Source organism: Chanos chanos, chromosome 15 (assembly GCF_902362185.1).
Source record: "Chanos chanos chromosome 15, fChaCha1.1, whole genome shotgun sequence".
Classification (NCBI taxonomy): Eukaryota; Metazoa; Chordata; class Actinopteri; order Gonorynchiformes; family Chanidae; genus Chanos; species Chanos chanos.
This window is the reverse complement of record NC_044509.1, coordinates 2,606,907-2,626,636: the sequence shown is the minus strand read 5'-3', so window position 1 is coordinate 2,626,636 and position 19,730 is coordinate 2,606,907. Positions and strand designations below refer to the sequence as shown.

At 37.6% G+C, this 19,730-nt stretch overlaps 1 non-coding gene across 1 annotated transcript; it reads right to left on the bottom strand.

Moving 5' to 3' along the window:
- Nucleotides 1–12,773: 12,773 nt before the first annotated feature.
- On the bottom strand, nucleotides 12,774–12,855 carry trnas-uga (transfer RNA serine (anticodon UGA)). The gene has a single exon. It is a non-coding gene; the product is annotated as a tRNA-Ser (tRNA).
- Between the last annotated feature and the right edge of the window lie 6,875 nt (nucleotides 12,856–19,730).

Below are 19,730 nucleotides of genomic sequence, written 5' to 3'. Positions count from 1 at the left end.
GATATCAAATATGATTGCACTGACATTTCAGATGGCTTAGGTTCACTGACAGGTTGAGAATCAGCTGTTGGTTAATCTCCCAGAGGTTATCTAAAAGCCCTGTAACACATTTACAGCTCTGCGACTGATTACAGCTTCAATACATGTGTTTATTTGGTGGGCTTGGGCTATGGAAGAAAGAAGTTAGGATGAAAAGGGTGAGAAGAAGGGGTTGGGGGGGGGGGTCTATGCAATTTCCAGTATCATAACCAGTAAAACATTTGTTAGCCCATGTACTGCAATGTAAAAAGTCTCTCCTTATAGCGCCACCCGACTATATATATATATATATATATATATATATATATATATATATAGTCGGGTGGCGCTGTGTATATATATATACACACACATTCACACACAAACACACACACACACACACATATATATATATATAAATGTTTTGCATCCTTTTTTAAAAATACTGCAATGCAGTTTATTGGATTGACATTGCCATTATCATCCGCTGACAAAGTAACTGAGAACCCATTCAGAACATCCTTCCATTGAAGCACTGAAAAACAGCTAAATTTTCCGCCTGTATGAAGCTAACGTCAATATCAACGTCAGTTCTATGAAGTATCTTTGAAACATCACAATTATATTGCAAGTCGTACTAAATCTGCTTCCCATAAATGCTAAAATGCTTTCCCAGGGGTCTAATCCCAAGCCCCAAGATTTATATTGAACAGTGAAAATGATGAAAAGATTACTCACTGCTCCCTCTACTGGTGCCTTCTGCTTCACTGAGCTCTACGTCAGTTTCTGTTACGGGTAAAAAGATCAAGACGGACATCAGTGGTGTTCACTGTTGGAACTGTGTGTGACTTACAGACAGCCTGACAGATAAATGCAGATGTAGTGATAGAATTAAACACAATATTATACAAAGTAATGTACTGTACTCAATGTCTCAGAAAAAAACTCAGTCATGTAAACACAGATATGTGGTGATTTTTCTGTGCTCTGAGTTATAATGTAATGCTTCACCTACCACATATATGGTCAGGGTTGATGTTTTTTCTTGTAAAAAGATGATACACAAAATCTTGCAGAACAGTCAGAGTGGTTTGTCAAGCCAATGGTCAACACATGAACAGATGCAGTTGTTTAGATTGTGTTAGGGGACAGTATGCCAGGCACTCAACTAGCACCTATCCAAACGAATCAATGCTCACAGTCTAGGGAAAGACAAGAATCGATTTAGTTCAGACCGGTCCCCTAGCCTAATACCACCCTACATGTTGTGTATAATGAAGTATGCATGTCTATGTGTGTATTTAACTAAGGAGATGTGTGGAGGGCTACACGGCCGAACCTTGGGAATGCAGGTTGTGTCTACACGAAGATGTTCCAAGGTGACGTCTGTTTGTTGCTTGGCGAGCCCAAGCTGTTTCTTAGCAGTTCTGTTGTGGTGATGGCAATCCAACAAGTGAACACAATACCACAAAGACTTCGACAAAACCAAAATCATGTGCACCTAGGGGAATAACTCGAGGAGGAGGAATGTGACTCAGTTAAACATTTATATTGACCAGTCAAAATGATGAAAAGATTACTCACTGCTCCCTCTACTGGTGCCTTCTGCTTCCTTATAATACCCTGTTCTATTGCTTAAATAGATTTACAGTTGAATTGAAAACATCACTGGTAGTAATGCTAAAAGCTGGTGACAATAGGGCAGGGGTCATTAGATTTATGTAATCTTTGGGTTAAACTTGGCGACAATAGGATGAAAGGCATTTGATTTTGGGTTATAAAGGGCCTTTTCCCAAGAAAATCAGATTGTCTCTCATTCTTCTAGTTTGGACATCAAATAGAGAGTCTTTCTGTGATTCAGGGTCCTTTGCGAGAATATCAAGTTCAGTGTTCTCCTTGCTTAAGTCAGTGTTGAAAACCATTCACAGAGCCGACGGTGTTAATCATGTTTAGTTCATATTCAATCAAAGTGAGTATTTGCCATTATTACCACTACAGACAACAGCTAAAACTTAATGGAGTGTCAGCAGTTTTGGGTGATCAGCTGATGTTCAGTGAGGCATCAGCTGCTGGTTTACACTGGTTGCCACTTTGAGTGGAGTCACAGTCTTCACTTTAAGGTTCAGTGTCGTATCCTCAACTGCACATTCATTGCACTCTATCAAACTGACCATGCAGACCGGGCCAGGGTATGAACTCTTTTCCCTTGCAAGGCAACTGTGCTAAACAAATCACTAAAGCTTAACCCTCACGCTGCGAGCAGGGTTCGAACCTGCGCAGGGAAACCCCATTGGATTTCAAGGCCAGAGTGTATTTTTTTGCTCCATGTTATACTCAACACTTTCTAAAAAACATGAATACAAAACAATGGGTCCTCTTACCTCCGTGAAGGCTGTTGTATCACACAGAGGTAAAAGTCACATAAAGTTAAACCAAAACTGCACCTTTTCATAGACCATTCATGATTAATTTCCACAGTCATTTCTTCTATACAGAACCAAGGCCTCTTTTTATTATGGTGTACCAGTAACATTTTGCTGGTAAAGAACAAAGAAAAGGCTACAAAAATATGTGTATGTGTATATGTGTATTTTAAAATATTTGTATATTACTACATATAGAACATATATTTTAAATATTAAAAAAAGCATAAAATAGCTTAAATCTTCATTTTTATTATAAGTAACTGTAGCAGAGAGTATTGTTCTTTGTTGTACCAGTCGACAACAACACAGTTGTTTATTTCCCCCTTTGTTTCCAGTTATTATTTACCTTTGATGCAAAAGAAACTTCACTGTTGTCCTAACTGATGCTCCATATCCAAACTTTATGAGCAGTAATTATTGGTCCAAATTCCTCTGTGTATATTGTCAGACAGCTGTTATCAGTCTCTGTTTATCACAACAGCAGTAAAGGATGGACACAGAGCACTCCCATAAGGTTTCACATACAGCGCTCTCTGGTTATTCTCATGTTTGCTTAATCTCTGTGATACGTGTGCCTGGAGGGACCTCTCTGAGAACAGGGATGGTGATTTTGTGTTCATTTCTGAGGAGCTTTGGAGAACATGTGTTGATGTGAAATTGGATGACCTGTCACATCTCTTACATTTAACTTTTGACTCCTCAGTCACATCTCAACTGACCTCAGGTTGTTGCTTTATTTAGTTTTCTTAATACTTTCTGGATGACATGGTTGATTGTGGTCTTTGTGATACCTGAACTAGCTGACGATATCGATCCCAGTGATGGTACATAGTGTAATTTTCTGCTGCACCACTGAGGTGCGCTGTCAAGTTGTTTTTAACTGCAGTTGTAGTTGACAAGTTAGACAAGAGTTTACTTGAAAGTCATTTAAAAGGTGGAGGGTTTTGGGGTATGGCCAATTCCCCTTTGATAACCACAAATTTCCGCGGTCACACAAGCACACAGAAAAGAGTACAAGAGTTACTTTCATTTACAGACTGTAAACCCCTACAGCTCTGCAGAAGTGCACTGACAAGGTACAGATGACGCATTACAACAAGATTAAGAACAGAAAGAACTTCACCTTCAATTGAACCTTTTATGTTAAACAGACGCTTTTATTACCTGATGGGAGTGCTGTAAGAGAGTGCTATCCATGCAAACAGAGACCAACCTGCTAGTTTTCAGTTAATGACATGAATGAGTTTTAATATTGGTAAAGTTTTAATACAAATTGGATGACAGTAAAATGACAGTAAAATGACAGTATATATCAAAAAGAGTCTTGAAATAGGTGGACTGACATAAGGGCACACACACAAAGGAATACATATAAAATAACAGTGGCTTGCAATATACCATTCAAAACATGCAGCCGCAATCTACATCACTCTATACCTAATGGAGAATACTCACTTTTCAGGAAATATCTTCTCCTCTTTCCATATTATAAAATGGAAAATATATTATTTCCATAAAATAAAAGTTTTAATACAAATTGGATGACAGTAAAATGAGAGATGGAATGGTTTAATTCCTCTGAATTTACAGCCTGTAACCTGAACGTAGAATTTCTTTCTATAGGCCTTCTCTCTGCTGATGTAATTTGCACTGTATTTTGATGGACTGGTAGCAACAGTAAATTTTGATGCTAATGCACAGGTAGTAGAGGCCAGTATGAAATTGGGTTGTCTAGGAAAGTACATTACTGTGTGAACAGCAAAATAATTTTTGTCAATTAGGTGCTGGTGCCTTTATGTTGTCATATATTTGCTGACATTGCAATATTTATAACCAAGTTTTCAAGTACTTGCATTATTGTCACTTTAGGGCAACTGTTCTTGACTGTTCACAGTTTCATACACTGGGCTGTCGGTCAGACCTAGAGAGAGGACAAAAACAATCGTTATGTTTCTTTGCACACATGGTGATTATTCTATGAAGTGCATATTTCAACAAGTCCTTAAATCAGTGGAGTACACTTAAACCATTATAGTAATAGTGTTACCATGACAACTAAGTCTGGTTAAACATTCAGAAAGTGTGTGTGAAGTATCTTTACCAAGGAGAAAATCTCTAAGAACATTGCTAACATCCATGACATATTGGGCCCTGTATGGTGACTTTGAAATAGTGTAATTATTTTGCAAATCATATTGTTTGACTAAAATTTGTGAAGTGATTTACTTTTTTCTGTTCCTTGAAAGCTGTTTGCCTCCGGATGATTTGCAGAATCATATACTGGGTTATGAAGCATACACCCTGGTACATGAGAGGATGACAAACAAATTTACTTGTTTTTCACAAATGCTCAAAAAAGTGATATTCTCCTAGGTGTCTTGTCAAATATATTTAAGACCCAAGAATAATAATAATAATGATAATAGCAATATTTATTTAGAGCCCAATATCACTATTTATAGTCTCAAAGGGCTTTACATGTCTATAACAAAGTCAAATCAAAATCATATCATGCATAATTTTGAGAAAATAGATAAGTCTTTAGTCTTGTTTTAAAGGTATTAAGAGAGTTTGCTTCTCTAACTTCTGTAGGTAAACCATTCCAAAGGAAGGGAGAGCGGTAGGAAAAGGCTCGGTTGCCAGCGGACTTCTTTTTAACTCTTGAAGAAATAAATGTTACAGTTAAAGTGAATGCAAGGATGCCCAAATCCTAGAGATCTACCTGCAACCCTGATCTAACAGACCCGACTATAACACTCTAGTACTCATATACTCAGATACTCCACAACATTAAGACTCATAAACTCTAATACTCATACAATTATATACTCATACATTCTAATACTCATATACTCATAAACTCTAATGTTCATATACTCTAAAACTCATAGTGTAATACTCATATATGCATATCCTCACTCTAAAACTCATATATTCATATACTCTTTTGCTCATATACTCTAAAACGCACATACTATAATACTCATATTCGTACATGCTCACCTACTCTAAAGTTCACATAGTCTAAAACTCATATACTCATATACTCTAATACTCATATCCTTATATCCTCATATACTCTAATGCTCATATACTCATATACTCCTTTGCCCATTTGTACTCATACACTCATACACTCATATACACTCATATACACTCATACACTTATACACTCATACACACTCATATACACTCATACACTCATATACACTCATATACACTCATACACTTATACACTCATATACACTTATATACACTCATATACACTCATACAATCATATACACTCATACACTCATATACACTCATATACACTCATATACACTCTCATACACTCATATACACTCATACACTTATACACTCATACACACTCATATACACTCATATACACTCATATACACTCATACACTCATACACTCATATACACTCATATACACTCATACACACTCATACACTCATATACACTCATACACTCATATACACTCATATATACTCATACACTCATACACTCATATACACTCATATACACTCATACACTCATATACACTCATATACACTCATACACTCATACACTCATATACACTCATTTGCTTGAAGACTCTGATTATGAGGATCAGGTGTGTGAAATTAATAAATGTGATGAACAGGTTACTCACCGTGCTCTCTAGTGGTACTCTCTGATTTACTGATCTGTGTGAGATTTTCTGTTAAAGCGAAATTATCAATGCAAACATCACTTGTTTTTGCTGGTAGAGGAGTCTGCAGCTTAACTGATGTATGCAGATGCAGTCATAGAATTAAACATAATGTTTAAGTAAAAAAAGGCTCAATGTTTCAGAAAAGCTGTTCTCTCTCATTCCCATGCATACATATTCATAACACATTACTAACACATTACACAACTCTAAACATACCATATATAGGGCCATGGCTGATGCCTTTACCTGTAACGAGATGATACAAAAAAATCTTACAGAATCATATAATACAGAGTGATTTATTAAACAGCTTATCAAACACTCTGTTGAAAGTATGAAAGCAGTTCCAGATGTCAGACATAAGCCAGCTGTTGTCTATTTTCTCATATTAATAAAATTATGACCATTTTATCCTGTAATTTCACGTTTTAATATATGCATTTGTTTATTAATAAAAGGGGGGAAAATCGGTCATTGTATGTTGAAAGACCTGTTTCAAGATTTAAAAACCAAAACTTATCAGTAAAATTATTTATTATAATTACTATTTTGATTGTAAAAAGTGCTATACAGATAAGCTTGAACTGAACTGAAGGAATCTTAGACTCTGACCACATGTTTTAGAGTGTCCAGAGCCTCTTCAGAGAAAGAATCATGAAAACAGCTGTAAAAAGGGGAACTCACGTTTACTGAGCGTGTAGTAGACACAGACCATGAGGACACATACTAACATGACACCTCCTCCTACTGCTCCTCCAATGATGGACACATTTTCATGAGAACTATCAGCTGAAGCAGCATCTGTAGAAATGTAACAATAGCATCAGATTCTTTTCACTCTGAGGAACTACAGTAACTGCATTCATGATGTCTTAAAACATGACTTCATCATAAGAGTTACAGGCTACACAAAACATTACAGACATTACAAGTCCTCCTGTACCACAGAAATCAACTCAGCGTATTCTGTATTGTACATTCCTGTTCACACTGTCATAGGTAAAACGTGATCTGACTGATAAACACTCACAGAGATACAGCTCCTTGAACGCAATAGGACAGTTAGTGCCGTTATACAGCTGACAGCGATAGAGTCCCAGGTCAGACTGTTGGACCTTATGAATGAATATGGAGAAGTTTCCTGATTCAGAGAGATTGGTGAATGTTTTAATACGTCCACCTTTAAGGTCCCAGGACCTCATTTCTCCTTTCAAAGAGATCTCCAGCAGGTTGTGTTGTGTTGTGTTGATGTGACTCCACACTACAGCTATATGTGCAGTCTTGTCAGAGCCAAGGAGGACTGGCTCAAAATAACATGGCAGCAGAACATCAGAGAGCAGCTCTGTGCTTTGGTTTCTGACACGTTGTTTTCTATGTGCTCGCACACCTGTCAAAACCACAGCAAGAGTTGATGACTCTCAACTATATTGATTATTTCAGTAACGATTCATTTTCAAATAGAAACAAGTTATTACAGTTTCAGCTGTTATTTACTCCATGCTGTATAGTTAATAGCCTTCAGATTGTTTCGCACTGCCTGTTTATGTACATGAAGACAAGTAAGATGTTTTTTGTGTGCGTGTGTGTGTGTGTGTAATAATATCAGTGAGAAACAATGTGGAACATACTGATGTTTATCTCCTGGTAGGCGACGCTGCAGTTGGTTTTACTGAACAGTTCACAGTGGTAAACACCCTCATCAGATGGTTGGACCCTCTGGAGGAGGATGGAGAAGTTTCCAGAATCAGAATGTTTGTAGAATGTCTTAAGACGTCTGCATTTATTGTTATGGACTCTTACTCCATACGGCAGACTGATATTCACCAGACTGATGGTTGTGTGCTGAGACCACATAACAGCTCCATCTGAAGTTGTGATAAATCCAAAGAGCCCTGACTCAAAGTGACATGGTAGGAGAATATCAGACTCCATCTCAGTGGTTAAACTGGTGCTGGTGACCAGCTTTCTTCCACACTCACTTCCTCCTGCAACAAGACAATGCTGTCACCAAAAATATGCATTTTAAAATGTAATGGAAGGTTAACACGCAAACTGTTTTAAGTTATGGAAAGCCAAAACAGATACAGTCATTTAGGTTGTGAATGGAAATCGAGAATGAAATGCTATTTAGATAAGTGAATGTTTGATCTTCTGTATTTCCACAGTAAAATCACATTAACCTGTTTTATCAGACATGTTTTCAGAGTCACTTACCACAAAGATAAGGTAAATAAGAAAACAGCCACACAGCCCAGTGTTTGAATCTGTCAGAGAACATTTTATACCAGTTAATCTCTCTGTGGTAGATGAAACACATTGAAGAAGATCAACCTGACAAAGATGTTTTAACACCTTTTGAGAGATGTGGCCTGTGTCACGTTTTTTTTTCTCACTTCCTGTAATTGAACCAGCATGAGTATCACTGAATAACACGTTTCATACAGCAAACATAGCAGCTATTCACCAGAGTCAGATTATAAATAAACATTTATCCATGAAGTGTATCACTGACGCCAAAATAACATTTTTTGTTTGTTTTTAAATGTATAAATCCATACAAATAATGAATAAGACCTGACATCCAGTAAACAGTGTTGAATAACTTTAAATGTATAAATCCATACAAATAATGAATAAGACCTGACATCCAGTAAACAGTGTTGAACAACTTTTTAAGGACTGCTAATGAACAGTTTGATCTTAATTTGATATTTGATTGTTATTAGATGAGATGGTTCATCAGGCTAAAATATTTGTTGTTGTCTCATGAGAGGTACAGTTTTTTTATTCTAACAACAATATCTGCTCACCCTCAATGTGACACACAAACCACAGTCCACCACTTCCTTATAATATCCTGTCTCACTCTATTAGTGTGTTTTTCAACAGAGTTATACCTGGAGCTGAGTTGCAGCTATAGTTGAGTTATAGTTGTGAAATACAATATGTAACCTCAGAAGGTCAAAACATCTTAACTGTGTTAGTTTTTTTAAATGAATACTGCTGAATGATGTATTGAAGAGTAATGGTTGATTGGTGAGTGTGTGTTCAGTCAGTGACCAGCGGTCAGTAACCACTGAGACATGGTGAGGGTAGAGTGGAATACTAAATGGACAAATGAATTTGGTTAACTGTTGTCACTATGAAATATTTATATCTCAGCCGTGATTGGAAGGATGGTCTCATTGGGATTGAATGTGAATTGTCATTGATTGTTGCTGATGTTTCAGTTGTTGAGTGTGGATTACTCTGGGGGGGAGGTACATGGAAGGTGAGCAGATATTCTTGTTAGCATAAAAAAACTGTACCACTCATGAGACAACAACAAATACTTTTGGTGAGACTGGCCGAATCTCTACAGAGACGAGCAGGGCGGAATGGATGGATGACATGATGGTTGACACCACCGGAGCTCAACTGAGGCTAAGCAAGAGCTGAACTGAGCTTCCCAGAGCGAAACTCCTAGCAAAGCTAAACAGACCCCTAGGATTGCAGGGATTTTGGCATTCCATCTGATTTGGAAAAGGGAGGTGTTGCCATCCTCCTGGGGGAGTCTCTACCTAGACCAAGGAGACGCTGTGGAACATACTGATGTTTATCTCCTGGTAGCCAACACTGCAGTTGGTTTTACTGAAGAGTTCACAGCGGTAAACACCTTCATCAAATGGTTGGACCCTCTGGAGGAGGATGGAGAAGTTTCTAGAATCAGAATGTTTGTAGAATGTCTTAATACGTCTGCATTTATTGTTCCAGTGTTTTACTCCACTCTTCAGACTGATCTCCAGCAGACTGATGGTTGTGTTCAGAGACCACACAACAGCTCCATCTGAAGTTGTGTTAAATCCAAAGAGCCCTGACTCAAAGTGACATGGTAGGAGAATATCAGTTATTAAGTTATGGAAAGCCAAAACAGATACAGTCAATTAGGTTGTGAATGGAGAGTAAGAATAATTATAATTATTTAAGTAACTGAATACTTGATCTTCTGTATTTCCACAGCAGTGGGGGACAGTAAAATCACATTAACCTGTTTTATCACTTACCACAAAGATAAGGTAAAGAAGAAAACAGCCACACAGCCCAGTGTTTGAATCTGCCAGAGAACATTTTATACCAGTTAATCTCTCTGTGGTAGATGAAACACATTCAGCAGATCAACATGACAAAGATGTTTTAACACCTTTTGAGAGATGTGGCCTGTGTGAATGCTTTTTGTCACGTCCTGTAATTGAGTATCACTGAATAACACGTTTCATACAGCAAACATAGCAGCTATTCACCAGAGTCAGATTATGACTAAACATTTATCTGTTGCGGTGATGCCAAAATAACATTTTTGTTTGTTTTTAAGTGTGTAAATCCATAAAAATAGTGAATAAGACATGACAACCAGTAAACAGTGTTGAAGAACTTGTAAAATGGTTTTAAGGACTGCTAATGAACAGTTTGATTTTAATATGATATTTGATTGGTATTAGATGAGTTGGTTTATAAGGCTAAAATATTTGTTGTTTGTCTCATGAGGGCTTTTTTATTCTAACAACAATATCTGCTCACCCTTAATATGACACACAAACCACAATCCACCACTTCCTTATAATATCCTGTCTCACTCTATTACTGTATTTTTCAGCAGAGTTATACTTGCATACTTACTTTAGTTATGCTTGCAGTTGAGTTGCAGTTATAGTTGAGTTATAGTTGTGAAATGCAATACCAAACTTCTGATGGTCAAAACACCTTAACTGTATTACTTTTTCTAAATGAATACTACTGAATGATGTACTGAAGAGTAATGATTTGACTGGTGAGTGCATATTCAATGGTTTTATTGGTGAGTGTATATTCAGTCAGTAACTAGCAGATGTTCACTGAGACATGGTGAGGGTAGAGTGGAATACTATATGGACAAATGAATTTGGTTGAATGTGGTCACTATGAAATATTTATATCTCAGCTGTGACTGGAGGAATGTTGTCACTCTGATTTCATGTTAATTGTCATTGATATTTAATAAAGATCTTGGTCCAGATGTTCCCTCACCTTTCACTCTCGCAGTGAGTCTGAACTGTATGGACATAGACTGTCATATTCTAATACTCTATACAGAGAACCTGTTATTAGTGATGTACCATATAGCACTGTCACAGAAGACTTTCATTTGTGTAGGAAAATGCCATGACGACAAGTCCTAATGGTTTATATGAAATCCTACAGCATCAGACCATTCTGTTGAAGCTGATGAGTAAAGACAGTCAGAGATGAGAAAAACTCACAACACCACACATAACCACACTAACCAAAATATCTGGATGGACCACAATCTGACACATGGACCACAGTCAGCTACTTATTTATGATAACTTTTTTTATTGCTTCTTTTTTCCATAGAGTTACAGTTGCATTGAAACACACTTGCTGCCGTCTTTGATCATGGATTGATATTGTTCATACATTCCAAAGCTTATCCCTTTCAGTTTTTTTTCGCCTCACACCAAGTAATAACTCCTTGTGCTTCTAATGCTAAAACTTGGCAGCAATAGGAAGAGAGTCGTTTGATTTTAAGTTATCCGGGACCATTTCCATTGAAAATCCGATTGTCTCTTATTCTCCTAGTTTGGACATCAAATAGAGAGTCTGTCCTTGATTCATGGTCTTTTGCAAGAATATCCAGTTCAATGTCTTCCTTGCTTAAGTCAACGTTGAAAACCATTCACAGAGCTGACTGTGTCAATCATTTTTAGTCGACATTCAATCAAAGTCAGAATCTGCCATTATGACCACTTCAAACGACTGCTAAAACTTAATGCCGTGTCGGCAGTTTTGGGTGATCAGCTGATGTTCGGTGAGGGCACTGGTTTACACTGGCTGCCACCAGTGGCTGGTACTTGTGATTGAGTGGGGTCACAGCCTTCTGATGTCTTAAGTATCAGTGCTCTGCCATCAACTGGACATTCACTGCTGTCTATCAAACTGCTGAGCCTGTCACCAGAATCAGGGTCCTCATGCCAAATAAAAAGATGATCAGTTTTGAGTTTCTGTGTGGACTGTGATCATCCAGTGATGACATGAGTGTATGGAATGATGGATGGGTTTCACTCACTTTCAAATCTGCTTATCCTAATTAGGATTGCGAGGGGTGTTGGAGCCTATCGCAGCGTCCATTGGGCAAAAGGTGGGGAAACACCCTGGACAGGTCAGCAGTCCATCCCAGGGCAGACACACAGACAAACACACATTCATACCTAGGGGTAATTTAGTGTCTCCAATTCACCTGGCCTGCATGGCTTTGGACTGTGGGAGGAAACTGGATCCTTTTGGAAAATCATTTTACGGTAATGCAACTGTTGTACTTCATGTGTAAGACCTACTCCTGTGATTCAGTGCTATTGTTTGTTAACAGTTGTTCAGGAAGTGTTTTACAACATATTCTCATTCTCAATTTTTTTTTTTATCTTTAGGCAGACTTTTAAGAGTGATTCTCAGCCGCTCTTTAAAACCCAGCTCTGATACCCAAGATGCATGCATTTCACCATGGAAGGGAAGCCATAAATAGAGGAGGTCACCTCCATGCAAGCAGTACATGGACAAGGCCAGGACATGAACCCTCATTACACTGAAGGTTAAACTTCACGCTGCAAGCAGGGTTCGAACCCGCGCGGGGAGACCCCATTGGGTTTCAAGCCCAACGCCTTTACCTCTCGGTCATCGCAGCTACTCACACAATATCTGTGTAAATAGCCCCATATCTGTGAATTACAGAAAACTAGTGAAACAGAAAATCAGATCATCTCTTTAAACTATATTATTAGCAAAGGACACCTAGCAGTCTGCCCACACAGGAACACTTATCCCAGCACATCCAATAGTTGGAGGCATATTAATAAATATTAATAAATCCTAGTTTTTGGAGTGGGATGACAAAGCACGCAAGATTGTTTTAAGTATGATAATTGAAATATAGTATCCTCAAGTAACTCTGAGGTTATACTCAGGGTTCTCATACCATGTTCTTTCCTTTTAAGATTGTACTCTTAGACATAAATACTGGCACACTCCCAAATACTGTTAGAAAACTAGAAAGACACAACAATGCTATGTATGTATTCACAGGAAAGCATTTGTAAGGTAGCAAATAAACCAGAATGAATAAAAGTAATAAAAGAATAATCACATTCTGACACAGCTGACTGTTCTACCATTGAATACTTGCTTGCATCAGCAGTGGAACATTGAGAAACAATACATAAGACAAACTGCCAGAACATGCACCAGGTAAGGTCAAGACTTTAGAAAAGGCTTAGGAAAACCAAGTTAGATTAACAAAAACAGGTGCAAACCACCATTGAATAATTAACTGATTTAACCCAGGAGCCAAGGCACTGACTACATCAATGAAAACGGTACTCAAAACGACCAATAGAGGGAGATGTTAGAACAGGAGTTAGAACCCTATGTTTGAATGAAACTGCTTTATCCCCCAAACCTGCATATGCAACATCACATCAGAACATTCTCAGTAGGATCTCTTTTAAAAAAAGTCAAACTTGAGTCAAATTTAAAAGGTGAGTTTATTTAGAGGATAGAAAAGATGTAAGATGTTTCGTACTTCCCGAACTGTCTGCTACCACACTCCTCAATGAGCTCGGAAAACAGTTCGTTCACTGGCTATCCTCCTGAACTCCTTCAGTTAGTCAGATTTTAAGGTTTTCATAGGTTCCACAGAATCAAACTTTGACTAACAGTTGGTACTCTTTCGACATTTTTTCCTTAAATTCTTGATATTTTGCCCTGTTTTCCACACACTCTGTGACTCTTGTCTGCCGTTCACTTCTCTCCCTCCTCTTCCTGTCAACCCCCCTTTTTATAGACAGAACCAAAGGGCTGTTATTATTGCCTATTTGGCATTTTCTGAATTGTGATTGGTAAAGGAGATGTCCATCAAATCTCACAAGAATGAAACTGTGTCTAACAATAACAAAGCAGACTAAGGGGATGGATTCCCTGATGTAGATGCGCTCGCACACACACATACACACACACGCATGCACGCACACACACTCACACACACACACACACGCGCACACACACACACAAGCACACACACACACACATTCACACACACGCACATGCACACACGCACATACACACACACAATACATATACAACTACATTTCAATCACTTCAAGCAAGCTCTCACTGTTTTTAGCAATTACTGAAATTACTGTAGAACATTACAGACAAGTTCAAGTTTATTTAAAGCCCAATATCACTGTTTACAGTCTCAGAGGGCTTTACATGCCCACAGGTTTACGGGCAAACAAAGCAGAACGGCACCCCAATCCTCATAGCGGGCAAGAAAAAACTCCCACAAAAGACCCAGATGATATAGGGAAAAATGGGAGGAATCTTCAGAAGGACCACAGAGAGAGGAGACCCCTTCATGGCCAAACAGGGGTGCAGCAGGTGCCGACCCTGTGGGCAAATTGCAAACAACATAGTAATAATGAAAACGAAAACACATCATTAGTACACAGAATAAAGATAACAAAAACCGGGAGGGGGGGGGGTCTTCACAGTATCTGCACAGTGTGTGGGTCACTAACCTGCTGATCCCTGTGTAATATTTTTTGTCTGGCAGTTGTTTTAGTGGGTAAGCTAGAGTTTGCCTGTGCCTCCTTGATTTGGAATACAGTTGTAGTTGCAAACCTCAGTGTTAATGAGAGCTGTGGCAGAACACTGTGTTACTCAGCTGATGCACAAGTGCCCTTCCTAAACAGAACTCTCAGCGTTGTCTTACTTTTTTGTTCTGATACCAAGTATTTTTATGGATGGTATTAGCAATATTGACACCGATAAACTTACCTCTTGAATGCTACAGCGCATGCTTTCTGCATGCTTTATTTAAACATTTTTAATGAATGATAAACTCTTCTTTCAATGTGACCTTGTAACAGGCTTCAGTAACATGTTGGTTTGAATGACAAATGTTTGTGAAGTAGTGATGAATACCTGTCAGAGTTTACATAGTGACAGAGTGGTCTCAAAAGGATTTATAACTTTTTTAATTCAAACTTGTTTTGAAGAGCTTTTTTTTCATTTATATGCTACCCTGAATGTAAAAAACATTTGTATCTTTCAGGTCTGGGGTGTGTTCTTGCAGTTCTGCTTGAAATGAAAATAAAAATAATTCAGTTTTGAAAAAACCAACCTGTAATATTTTCATCTATACATAGTTAACACTGTTGACTGAAAATAGGACATAGTGGTCTGTGTATGTGTTCATTAGTTTTTTGTTTTGAAATCAAAAACTGGTAAACAAGAAAACATTTTATTTTCTTGTTTCTGAGCACACACTAAAGTAGAAAATGAATTCATGTTTCGAAAATTATACCTGCAAAAATAAAATTAAATAATGACCATTTAAATTTTTTTCTATTACTTTCACCACACAACGTTTAGAAATCAACTATTTGTGAATCCAATGAGAAAAAAATGTCCACTGTAGCCCATTTCAGCGTAACGGAGTAGACACTCAAGTACAGGTAGAACACACCCACGGGGTCTTTCTCAGGTTAAGGGGTTTACTCTGTGATCTTTACTCTGTAATCTTTACTCTGTAATCTTATTCTGACTTAATAAAAGATATGGCAATAACGGGATCAGCAGATGCAGATATTGCGGAGAGTCTCTTTAACTGGGCGCTGGATGAGAGTGTTCCGCAACGAGTCTCTCGAGGTTTCGTCAATAGACTATATTTCTGACTGCAGCGTTAACGACAGTCACCACACTGCAGATAAAGATCCACTTCAGCCAAGCATCGCATATTAATGTTGACCTCAACGTAATGTTGACCTCATGAGATCGAAATCATGAAAAACAAGCATAGAAATACGAGACCTTTTTGTAAACTTTATTATTTTGAGTCAGAAACTGTTTTGAACATCTTGTTCTGAATAATCTTTTAAATTTCAAAATGAAAACAAATGACTGCAGCATACATGGACTGAGAATGAAGTGAGTGGAGAATGAATGGATTATAAACTTAAGCTTTAAAAAGTGAGCAGAAGATCGCTCCCTCATCATTGTTACAATTAGAGATTTCTGTTCAGGGACAGGAAGATTCGGTGGTTTTATTGTTTCATTTGCCTTCTCGGTTTGCTTCTGCTGTACCTCATCATGAAGCTCTGCGCGAATGCTTCACTCATTTCTGAAACGATTTGTGGCGTTACTGGCATGTGATATGTTCTTGTCACTAATGTTAGGCCTACGTGATGCATAAAGTGCTGTAAAGTATGACCACATGGCGCTTCTTTTCCTGTCTTTGACCTACATAGTCACAGGCAGCTAGTGCCTACTGCAGAGAGGTTAAACATAGGTTAACCTAAGCGCGTCGACCCTCCTTCCTGACTGTGTCCGCTGCTCTATGTGTACGTGCAGAGTCTGAGACCACGTAGTGTACATCTGTGCATGATCACCGAGCGCTTTTATGAGTTGCACAGGCAACAGTAGATTTTGGTATGAATGAATGTGTTCTTTAAAATATATTTATTTGTTCTGGTTACGACAAAAGATGAAAGAGACGAACAAAAAATTAAGAGGTGTGTCAGCATGGGAAATATTAATCCCTCTGTATCAATCCACCCAACACTACTGCACTTTTCAGTTCACCATGAAGTTGCTACATTTCCTGTTGCAGCTTAGGATCGGGGCACAAACTCACTGGCTGGACTACTGCTGTGTGATCACAAAATGTGAATCGCACCACAAGGCCCCAGTGACCTAAACTAATGCAAAACCAAGGACAGAATGGCAGGTTTACTGCCAAAAAGCTGCCAGTGAAACGTGGGTAAAACAGCGAGAAGAGGACACACACTACATTCAACGTTCGAGTCAGCGGGGCTAATCAGAGCAGATCCTTTATTAGCTGTTGAGAGAAATTTCATTTGATCTTACAGGCTTTTTATTGAGAGAAATTAAGCTTTTTACTTCTCTTCCTTTATTTCTGTTCACACTGTAATCTGTGTTGCACTGAATGATACTAGGTCATGGAACAGGCAAATTAAGGTCACATGCTTTGAATTACATCTGTAAGTCAGTTTTGTTTGGTTTTGAACGCATCTACTGATTATTTTGTGTCATTCAGATAATGTGAGTGCAAGATTTTTTAAAACATAAGGACCAATGTGATGAACAATTATGGACACAGATCACAAAAATAAGAATAAAAACATTACCTCCAAAAAGTGTATGGAAACAGGTGGACTGGCAACAGTGCACTCTCACAAAGGAATAAATGTAAAATAACATTGGCTAAAATATGCCATTCAAAGCGTGCAAAGACTCAGTTCTGCTCTGGAACATGGTAACCACTGGTAGCAATGGTACATTTTTAAATTAATGCAGTTGGTAGAGGCCAGTGTGAAACTGGGTTGACTAGGAAAGTACAGTACAATGTGAAAAGACATGTTGTGTCACATAGATTCTGGTGCCTTTATGATGTAATAGTTTTGCAGACATTGTATCATTTTCAGTGCTTGGAACCAAGTTTTCAAGCAATTGCATTATTGTCGCTTTAGTGTAACTGTTCCTGGCTTTTCACACCTTCATAAACTAGGCTGTTGCTTAACAGGTCTACAGAGGGGAAAGACAATTATGATGTTTTTGGCACACATGGTAAATATTCTATGAAGTACATATTTCAACTTAAATCATTGCACACTTAAACCATTATAGTGTTATAGTGTTAAGTAAATCTGGTTAAACATTTGGAAAGTGTACATAATATATCTTTATTGAGGAGAAAAGGCTGAGTTTGAATCTCTAAGAATATTACTAACATCTTTGACATATTGGGTCCTGTATGGGATCTTTGAAATAGTGTAATTATTTTGTAAATCATATTGTTTGACTAAAATTTATGAAGTGCTTTACTTTTTTCTGCTCCTTGACAGCTGTTTGCATCTGGGTGATTTGCTGAGGCATATGTTGGGTTATGAACCATACACCCTGGTAGACGAGAGAATTACAAATTTACTTGTTTTCACACATGCTAAAAAAGTTATACTTTTCCAGGTGTCTAGTCAAATATATCTGAGACCCAAGAGGTAAATGTTACAGTTAAACAATACCTAAGTGCGATCCTAGAGATCTATCACACCTGACTCTAATGCTTATACACAGATATACTGAGATACCCATATAGTTTAATACTCATAAGCTCAGATACTGCAATGCTCTCTTACTCTAATACCCATATACTCTAATACCCATATACTCTAATACCCATACACTCTGATACTCATATACTCTAATACCCATATACTCTAATACTCATATACTCTAATACCCATATACTCTAATACTCATACACTCTAATACTCATACACTCTAATACTCATACACTCTAATACCCATACACTCTAATACTCATACACTCTAATACCCATATACTCTAATACCCATATACTCTAATACTCATATACTCTAATATCCATATACTCTAATACTCATACACTCTAATACCCATACACTCTAATACTCATACACTCTAATACTCATACACTCTAATACCCATACACTGTAATACCCATACACTCTAATACTCATACACTCTAATACCCATATACACTAATACCCATACACTGTAATACTCATATACTCTAATACTCATATACTCTAACACCCATATACTTTAATGCTCATACACTCTAATACCCATACACTCTAATACCCATACACTCTAATACTCATATACTCTAATACTCATATACTCTAACATCCATATACTCTAATACCCATACACTCTAATACCCATATACACTAATACCCATACACTCTAATACTCATGTACTCTAATACCCATATACTTTAATGTTCATACACTCTAATACCCATACACTCTAATACCCATACACTCTAATACTCTTATACTCTAATACCCATATACTCTAATACCCATACACTCTAATACTCATATACTCTAATACCCATACACTCTAATAGCCATACACTCTAATACCCATACTCTCTAATACCCATATACTCTAGTACCCATATACTCTAATACCCATACACTCTAATACTCATATACTCTAGTATCCATATACTCTAGTAGCCATATACTTTAATGCTTATACACTCTTATAATCTAATGCTCATATGCTCATATACTCTCATACCCATATACTCCAATGCTCATATACTCTTATAATCTAATGCTCATATGCTCATATACTCTGTTGCGCATGAACTCATATACTCATACTCACATACTCAGGTACTCTTGAAGTCTTTGGCTACAAAGATCAGGTAAGACTGAAACTAAATCCTACATGAGGGTAGATCACCAGGACAGGACTTGGCCACCCCTGAGTTAAATGGACATACTATTCAAAGTGATGGACAGATTACTCACTGTGTTCTCTAGTAGCAGTCTTTAATTTACTGATCTGTGTGTGATTTTCTGTTAAAGCGAAAATATCAATGCAAACATCACTTGTTTTCACTGGTAGAGGAGTCCGTAGCTTAACTGATGCATGCAGATGCAGTCATAGAATTAAACATAGTGTTTAAGAAAAAAAAGCTCAA